The sequence below is a fragment of the Acipenser ruthenus genome, chromosome 13 (assembly GCF_902713425.1).
Source record: "Acipenser ruthenus chromosome 13, fAciRut3.2 maternal haplotype, whole genome shotgun sequence".
NCBI lineage: Eukaryota > Metazoa > Chordata > Actinopteri > Acipenseriformes > Acipenseridae > Acipenser > Acipenser ruthenus.
Genome location: NC_081201.1, coordinates 14,683,862 through 14,691,361, shown reverse-complemented (window position 1 = coordinate 14,691,361; position 7,500 = coordinate 14,683,862). Strand labels below are relative to the sequence as shown.

At 50.7% G+C, this 7,500-nt stretch overlaps 1 pseudogene; it reads right to left on the bottom strand.

Annotated features, from left to right (window-relative positions):
* Positions 1 to 6,701: 6,701 nt before the first annotated feature.
* LOC131697124 (U2 spliceosomal RNA) lies at positions 6,702 to 6,916 on the bottom strand (annotated as a pseudogene).
* Between the last annotated feature and the right edge of the window lie 584 nt (positions 6,917 to 7,500).

The following is a 7,500-nucleotide window of genomic DNA, read 5'->3' as shown; positions in this document are numbered from 1 at the left end:
CGGTGCCCCGTAGTCCCGCTCCTAGGAGCTAGCGGTTCCAGTTTTTTCCTTTATTCCATCTTCACGTCCTGAAGTCCGGCGATCCTCCACTCCGCGCAGGCCTTGTCCTTCCCGAGGGTCCGGATGTCCAGAATTACAAAGTCCTTGATAAGAGTTTGTGCCCTTCTGGTCGTGGTGATAGTGTCTAGCTCCTGCTTGTGATAGACACAGACGTTACGGCCTTCCCACAGGATCTGCTTGACAACATTGATGACACGCCAAACGCACTTAGCTGTGCTGGTAGTGATTCCTCCCGCAGGCCCATAGAGCACAGTCTCAGCGGTCATCTTGGCCGTGTCAGCAAACCTGTTTAGGAAGACAGAGACAGAGAGCCAGACACTGCCAGCCACATCACACTCCCAGAAGATATGGGCTGGTGTTTCTCTCTTGCGGCACTTTGCATAGGGGCATGTTTCTACTTGGGCTAGTCCCCTCCTGAACATGAACGCTCGAGTGGGGAGTGCACTGTGGACGGTGTTCCATGCTATATCCTTCTGGACATTACTGAGGCAGCTGTGAGACACATTCTCCCAGATTTTTTGGCTTTGGGTGAGGGAGAAAGTAGCTACTTTTTCAATTTCCTGGGAACCGGCAAGATATTTAGTTACAGCCTTGTATTCCCAGGAGGCCAATTTTGCTTTATCTAAGCCCAATTTATATATAGTGTCCCTTAAGGTTCTATAATACAATGGGGGGTCCCAGGAGTACGGCACGGTGTTATCAATAGTGCAGAGGCCCAAGGCCCTGAGACAGGTGGCAAAATAGAAACGATTCATGTAACATACCTTCCTGTCCAGGGCCTGGATGTTCTTGATAGTTTGCGTGAGCCCCTGCACTCGGGTGAGCTGCACAACGTCCGGGACCCCCTTACCTCCCTTCTTGTCGGCTTTACTCAGAGTGGCTCGCTTTACCCTCTCCATCTTGCTGCCCCAGATAAAGCGGTGGATAATGCGGTCCACCACTTTTTTGGTGGTCCTGTCTGGGGGAAAGATTTTTCCTACATAAGAGAGGATGGGGAACAGTATAGACTTGGTTATTAATACTCTACCCGTCATTGTTAAGGATCTTGTGCTCCATCCGCCAATCTTTTTACGGACCTGGTTAATGGCCGCCGTCCAGCTCTGGGCCCCCGAGCTATTGTTCTCGAAAATGAGGCCCAGAATCTTGATTTTGTCCTTTTTGACAGGGTACATGTCCGACAGTTCCCTATCTACCTGCCAATTTTTAGACACGTAGACTTCGCTCTTGGACTTATTAATCACTGCCCCGGTCGCCGTGCAGTACTTCTCAAGGATATTACTAATCCGAGGTACCGACGATGTGTTGGTGCAAATGAGTGACACATCGTCCATATATGCTGTTGTTTTGACCTGGACCCCGTTGGATCCAGGCAGCTGGAAACCAGTTATATTGGTATCCCTACGAATTGCCTGCAGGAGGGGTTCAATGCACACGACATATAGCAGTGGGGATAGTGGGCAACCCTGTCTGACCCCTGACTGGATAGATATTTTACCAGTCAGGTGCCTGTTCACCAAGACTCGGGTACTAATGTTTGTATATATGGTTTTAACCCACTCCCTAAGTCCAGGAGCGAATTTCATCTGGTCCATCACTTTGTACATATATTCATGGCTTACCCTATCGAACGCCTTCTCCTGGTCAAGGTTGAACAGGCAGAGGGGATGGTTCCGTTCTCTAGAATAAGCCAGAATGTCCCTTGTTAACATTAAAATATCGGTGATGGACCTCCCTGGGACGCCACAAGCCTGGTCGGGGCCAATGACCAAAGGGAGGTGTACTTGTAGCCGGAGCATCAGAGCTTTGGCTAGTATCTTGTAATCCACGCAAAGGAGGCTGATTGGGCGCCAATTCCGTAGATCTTTAACTTCCCCTTTCTTATGAAGGAGAGTAATTACACTCTCCCGCATAGAAGGGCCCAACCGCTTCTCCCTGTAGACCGCTCTGTAGACCTCCGCTAAATGGACTTTTAGCGTGTCCCAAAAAAGATGGTAATACTCACCCGGGATGCCATCTGGACCTGGCGTCTTACCGGTGTTCATGGTCTTAACCGCCTGGGTGAGCTCCTCCAGCGTGAGTTCTGGGTCCTTCTCCTCCTCCTCCTCGTCCCGCACTGAGTCAGGCTCCAACTGGCTCAGGAACCACTCTATCAGGGTGTCATCTGTAGCTTTGATGTTATACAGGTCCCTATAGAAGTTCTCTACCACTTTTTTCACTCCCTCACTATCCTCTACTATCCTCCCCCTGCTGTCGAGCATGGAGGACATCAAGTGCCGCTTCTCCCTCGTTTTCTGGAAGAAGAAGCGAGTACACTTTTCGTCTTCCTCCATTTTTTGCACTTTTGCATTGTGCATGACCTTTCGTTGTTCCTCCCTACAAAGCACTGAAAGATCTAGCTTGGTCTGGGCTATCTCGTCGCTTACAGGGAACCCCCGAAGCTGAAGCAGGCTCAGACGCTGGAGGGCAGCATTCAGGTGTTTATATTTGGCCCTCCTTTCTTTTGCTTTCCTCTTGCCTGCTGCTATGAAATAACCCTTAGTTCTCATTTTGACCATCTCCCACCACTCTATAGGGGAGTTGAATAGGTCACGCAAAGTGGTCCACTCAACAAGCCTGCTCTTATAGGCTGCAGCTATGGAGGGGTCATCGAGTAAGGAAGTGTTTAATTTCCAAACCCCTGACCCCATCTGGGAGGTCTGAGGGACCTGCAATGTTACCTGCAGGAGCCTATGGTCAGAGAAGAAGACGGCCTGGGTGTCTACTGCCGTCTTCGTAAGGGAGCTGGTATGCAGGACGAGATCTATACGGGAGAAGGAGGTCCCAGATGAGCTCACCCAGGTAAAGGGAGGCACCAGGTCCTTACCTGCATCACACAGGGAGAAATCAAATATTACGGAGGACAAAACTCTACTAGAGCGGTCGTTGCGTGGCCTGCTCCGGTCTACGTCCCTCAGAGCACAATTGAAGTCACCTGACACGATGACGGGTACGTTCCCCAGCAGGAGTGGACGCAGCTGTGGAAAAAATTGAACTCTTTCGTTTTGGTTAGTGGGTGCGTAGACATTGACCAGTCTGAGGGGAGTGTTGTTGTATGTCACATCCACGCTCAGAATTCTACCAGGTTCTACCTCCCTGCTGCTGCGGGAGGTAATAAATGGGTTTTTAAACAGGATACCTACTCCGTCGGCTCTGGCTATGTTGGAGCCCGACCAGAAGGAGTCCCCCAGGGTCCAACTCTCCTTCAGGTCCCTATAATCAGGGCTCGACGAAATACCACACTCCTGCAGAAAGATGAGATCTGCTTTCAAGTTAGCTAGATAGTTTAGTACATCAAATCTTTTTTGTGTCTCCCTGATGCTCCTGACATTAACAGACACACATATCAGGGCCATCAGGGTAGCTAACAAGAAAAGGAGTCGCTGCGTCCACCCCATAGCGACTATGATTGGGAGGTCGGGACACTCTTCCTACTCTTAGCTCTACGCTTGCTTCGAGGGGGCTTGGGCTTGGGCTTATTTGCAACTCCCATCACCCCTGAGAAGGTACTCACTGCTGCCTCGTCCAAGAAGGCACCGTCTTTATATGCACAGTACGTAGAGTTGTTGGGGCTATTCAACTCCCCACAAGGTAAGTCTGGTGGAACTTGCTCAGGGCCCCTCGGAACGTGTGGGTCAGCTTTGTCCTGGGGGGGGGTTATGACAGACAGCATTCTTTGGCTGTTACCGTCTGTTGAATTGGAGCTGTTAGCAGACTTCTGGCTTACCGCGTCCAGGGGTATTCCCATGTCCTCCAGTGCTGTATCTAGGAGGACCTCTAGGGGGCCCCTGGTTTTGCCCATACAAGGGAGGGGGTCAAGGATGCTTTGAAGGGAGGCCCTTCGCTTGAAGAGGGTCATTGCTACCGAGGTACTGCTGGTCAGGGAAGGTGTTGACCCCGACCTCTCCCTCGGTGCATTAGTGAACACCTCTTCTGCGAGGTGTGCTAGGGTTTGTGCCAACGACTGGGAAGGCTGGCTGGGGATGCCCTGGCTGGCTGCTACCTGCCCACTAGGCGGCAGTGTAGCCGTCCCACTCGCCTCCGTCTCTGCCTGCGAGGGCAAGACTGGGGACTTTGTGTGGACATTAGCTGGTTTTGGATCTATGGGGGCCACCTGCAACTTGCTGTCTTTGATCCTGATCTTCTTTCTTTTCCCCCCCTCATCTCTACCCTTTCTTTTCCCCACCCTCTGCTGGTTCTTCACTCCCTTCCCCTCCTTCTCACTCTCACTTTCACTGTCGCTTTCGCTTTCCTCCCCCACGGACTCAATCCTTATGGCGTCATAACGAGAGCCGAGGGGGAGTGCTGGCGCTGAGAGGGCCCTACTCAGGGGGGGGCCGCTGCTGGGTCCGGGCTCCCTCCCTGCCTCGTGTTCTGCATCAGAGGAGCTACTGGAGGAGCTAGTGGAGTAGCTGTTGTACTCTCTCTCTGGGCTGGGGGAAGGGGTCCTCGTAAAACGGGACATGTCTCGGGGGCGGGGGGGTGAGGGGGGTGCTGGTGATGATGGTGGTGCTGGAGTCTGGGTCTTGGATACTGTTGGTGGTGATGTGGACTGATCTTTGTTAGTTGCTCCCTCTTCCTGCTCAGGCCTAGGCTTGTTCGTATTTGCCTTGCTGGCTCTGGCCATGTTGGCATAGGAAGAGGGGCAGTCCTTAAACAGGTGCCCCTTCTTTCCACACAAATTGCACTGCCTCTCTTCTCTGCAGTGGCTGGTCTCGTGGGGGGCGCCGCAGTTCCTGCACTTGACTACAGTACATGCGGCCGCCAGGTGTCCTAATTCCCCACATTTCCTGCAGAGTTTTGGCATCCCATTATAGAATACCAGCCCTCTGTTGGGCCCTAACACTATGGAGTTTGGAATGTGGCGGACGCCTCCAATGCCCGATGGATCAACATTAAGGCGTACCAGCCACTTTCTGGCTCCTGTCCAAACCCCATCTTCATCTGTAATTTTCCTCCCTTCTGATGACACCCTCCCATAGCGGTTAAGCCATGTTGTAATATCATAGTCGCTAACAGCCTCATTGAAAAATTGGACAGTAACAACTTTCATTTCTCTGTCTGTCAGTGCATCCACACAAAATTCTTTGTATGGAGCGAGATATTTATTCTCCCCCCAAAAGGACCACATTTCTTGTAACTTTTGGGGGTTCCTAAAACTGACCTCAAACACTTCCTTAAGCCCTGGCAATTTCACCAAACAATTCAAGTCAGAAGGGGAAAAACCCATACCCCTCTGAAGAATGGTCCGGCTGAACTCCAGTCTCGTCAGTCCTGGTTCCGTTTCCTCTTGCTGGGTCCTTGTGAAGCGCACCGCATTGTGCCTCCTAGTCTCCTGGGTTGGCCGGAACGCCATCCTTCAGCTGGCTCCTCCGATTGGGGTGGGAGAAGCCTCTGGACGTCCGGGTTGTCTCTCTCTACGGAAAAGAAACAACGTAAGCAGCAAATCTGGGCAGTTGAAGGAACTATTACTTTAGTCCCTGAGGAGATGGTCGCCTCGCAAGAGGGACCCCCTCCCCAGGTGAACGGTGTCCTTCCCTGGCGGAGTAGGGGGCGCTGCTTGGCACCGAGACCACGTAGGAAGAATCGTGGCTGTGACGCCTCCTCGGGGTCCGGGGCCGCCCTCTGCTCCTCCCAGATGGCGCCCTCTGCTGGGCGCCTGCTGCTCTCTCGGTCTGGATCTCGATTACAATCAAGGGCTGGGGATGAGGTCGTCTAGGTCATCAAAGGGTCCTCAAAGGTCGTTTGGATGGTAGGTCCTCCTTCTCTCTAACTCCAGGAACGTCTGGAAAAGCCTGAAAAAGAAAAAAACTGGAACCGCCTGAAAAAGAAAAAACTGCTCTCAACAGTCAACAAAATCTTGAAAGACCCTCGGCCTGGATTGGGCAAGCCAAAACCAGACTGAGCATTAGTCTTCCAAAAAGTTGCCGAGCTGAAGAAAGCCAGTCAAAAATAAAAAAAAAATTCTGTTCCTCCTCACCCGAACAAACCTCTCACAGACCCTCGGAGGGAGCGGGCAATGCCACTACCCTCTAAGCCTTAGTCTTAGAAAGATTTATTCGAACTGAAGAGAAGCCAGAGTGTGGTTTTACTGGTAGCCCAGCCCTTCCGGCCGGCCCAAAGGCCTTCTCCTCTACCCGGCGGCAAGGCCAAACAAAACCAAACAAAACAGGGAACTCTTCCCAAAACGCAAGTGCCGTTCGGTCCCGGCAAAGGGGCGCTTTGCTGCTGCTGCCGCCTTGAAAGCGAGGGCTCCTTGCCCCACTAAACAGCTCCGTTTCTGCTTTACCGCTGCGCTCGTCCTCCTCCTCCCACGAGCGCAAGGCCTTCTGGGTACACTGGCCTGCTGCGTGAGCAGAGCAGACTGTCCATCAGTTAGGCAGGCCTGCCTTCCTTATTTGGAACAAACAAACAAACAAACAAAAAAAAAAAAAAAAAAAAAAAAAAAAAAACAACAAAAAGAGCGGGAAAAAATACAACCCAGAAAAAGGGAGAGGGAGAGGCTGGCTAGCGCTCTCTCTGTCTCTCTGTCTCTCTGTCTGCCTGTCTGTCTGCCTGCCTGCCTGCCTGCCTGCCTGCCTGTCTGTCTCTCTCTTTTTTGACCTTTCTTGTGCACCGTTCCCGGAGGTACTGCAATACCGGGTCGATGCGTGGAGTGGACGGAGCAAGCCCCGGTTCCATCTCCTGCTTCCAAAAATCAATTTAATATAGACGGGTCCCCCTATGGGGGACGTATCAGATATTAAACTGATAAGAACAGATTTTTTTTTTTTTTTTTTTTTTTTTTTTTTTTTATTAATCAAATACTCAAAAAATACATTACTTTCTTAAATTAATACAACAAAATTATGTTCATCTCTAATCAAAAACACATCAATTTCTCAAAAAAAAATACATCTAAATTATCATCAATTCCATCTCAAACTATTACTTAAAGTCCTTCTTTTTCTCACTTTCTCTCTTCTTTTGTCTTTCTTTTAAAGCCTCGTTCGCCTTCCGTCGTGCACACAACAATATCCTTTGTTTCGCCTCCTCATATCTTCTCCACTCTTCTTCAAGAATCCTTCCCTTCCTCATCCTCTCCTTCCACCCCGAAAGCTCTGCAAAATGCTTAGCGCAAAACATCCTCATCAAATTCTCTTCTTCCTCCACACTCATTGTCTGACTTGAGCTACCTTCCTCAACCCCACTTAACACAGACTCTGAAACACAACTTGAACCGGCCGGACCTGCCCTTGCACTCTCCTCCTTTTCAATTCCAGCTCGGTATTTCCGCTTCTTCATCTCCTCTTCTTTTTTCCCCAAAGACCGTCTTTCCTCCCCTCCACTGTTTGTATTTCCTATTACTCCTTTCTTTTTCCATTTCTCCTCCTCTTCCTCCACACTATTTGCCCAACTTGAGCT